The sequence below is a fragment of the Belonocnema kinseyi genome, chromosome 10 (assembly GCF_010883055.1).
Source record: "Belonocnema kinseyi isolate 2016_QV_RU_SX_M_011 chromosome 10, B_treatae_v1, whole genome shotgun sequence".
Classification (NCBI taxonomy): domain Eukaryota; kingdom Metazoa; phylum Arthropoda; class Insecta; order Hymenoptera; family Cynipidae; genus Belonocnema; species Belonocnema kinseyi.
This window is the reverse complement of record NC_046666.1, coordinates 70,086,799-70,088,916: the sequence shown is the minus strand read 5'-3', so window position 1 is coordinate 70,088,916 and position 2,118 is coordinate 70,086,799.

Genomic DNA, 2,118 nt, shown 5'->3' with positions numbered 1-2,118 from the left:
GGGCGCATACTTTGAATAAAATATTTGTTATCATTCTCTTGAAATAAATGTGTTTTTTTCTTGAAAAAATACCGGTTTCATATGTATACACCTGGTACTCAGGATATTACAGATTGCTGTGTTATAACTCTAACAATAATCCATCTTTTGATCATACAAATAAGGTTTCCATTTATATTTTTCGTCTAAATTTCAAGTTATGAGACTTTGAATTATGGGAAAATTAACAAGTTTAATTATACTTAAATCTCAATTTATTTCATCAACCTGAAATTATTTCTCTAGTGATAAATCTCATGTCTCAGTATTAAATTGTACGAGTATGAATGTTTTAATTGAAATTGTTAAATGAAAAATGGAGAAATAGTTCAAAGTTTCAGAAAAAGCTGGACAACTACCTACCTTAAATATAAAATAAAATCGTTAGAAACTATTATAATTTGTTTAAATAATCGTGTTTCTTAACTGCACCCCTCCCCCCTCTAAATCAAGAGTAGACAAAAGGTTCAACATTTCAGACAAAAATGTAATATTCTTGCATCGTTCAAAGAGGATGCTATTATAAATAATAAATTATTTAAACAATTACTTTTCTTAACATGAATTAATTATTAACTCACTCTGATTCAAAAGTGGATAAAAAACGGCAAATTAAAGAAAACTGCAACTTCTTAGCATTATTCTAAAATAATATTATTATGAATAACAATAAATGACTTAAACAATTAAGTTTAATAAATCTAATTGCCTATTACCTAGTCCTAACTAAAAAAATTTTGAAGGTTTGAAAATTCGGAAAAACAGTTATTTTTTAACTCTTTCAACTCTATTCAAAGAGAAAATTGCTAAATAAAATTGTTTAAACAAGTTATATAAACATCCAGTCATCAGTTTAAAGTAGTATTTTATGTATGAGAAGTAATTTGTTCAGCAGTTAAAATCATGAAATGTATGAAGTAAATGAGGGTGATGCTGTGAGTCTTGTCGTACTATGAATGTCAAATAAGCTACATTGTTAAATATAACAAATATTTGAAGAGAAATCTATCAACGGTTCTGAAAAGATATTTGTATTGTTAATTTTTTATTGCCAATTATTTATTTAATATTTAGTATTTTTTCTCTTGGTTTATAAATAAAATTGAAAAATTGATTAAATCATCATTGAGAGCCTATTTTTTTCCTTATAATATTACTTTCAAATCTATTGGGTTGGTTCTTATTAACATACAGTTAAATATGCATGAAACATTTTGGTAATTAACTAGTTAAGTAATATTTATCTATCTGACTAGCTAGCTTATTTTTAACTTTCAGTCAAATTTATCCAAATATAAATGCAGATACCATTGTGAAGAACAAAATAAACCATTAATAATGAAAATTAAATTATAAATAGGATTTTTTCGAAAGTGAAATACAATCTTAATCACATGTCTTGAAGTCATAAAAATTCCAATAAAAACATGAACATTTCTCTTTAAGTTGTAAACGCTCGATTTAAAATAGAAATATATGTATGTCAAAGACGCAGACACTTGTCTCCAGGACATAAATTGAAGATATGAGAATGACAAAGAATACATTTTTATGCCACAAATTCGGATTCTTGACAGACTTCCGTACTTCATAATGAAAAATAAACACAAAATACAGATATCACACTCACCCCTCAATCTGATTTTGATTTTCGCTGTCACAATTTGTCATTATCAATAATGAAAATGTAAAACTATGGAAAAAGAAGACGGATACTCAAGGCTAATATGATATTTTAATTTGTTCCTAAAAAATGCCAACAAAAGGGTCTTTACATAGTAAGAGTTCAAATCAAAAACCATTTAATACAATTGATAATAACAATCAAAATAATTGAAAAAGTTAATATTTACTTTTTTCATTAAAAACTTCTTCTTTGTTTTCAACTTTACAGAATGTGTTTTTGCTCCCCAGAAAAATTTCCATTTTGTTGGTTATCTACTTCTATGCTACCACCCTTCAAATATGAAACTGCGTTATTTCCAACAAACAAATTTACCATTTTTAATTATTTCAAAGTAAAAACAATTAACATTTAATCTTTAAATGTTAACTTATTCACTTTCTGACAGTTTTAAC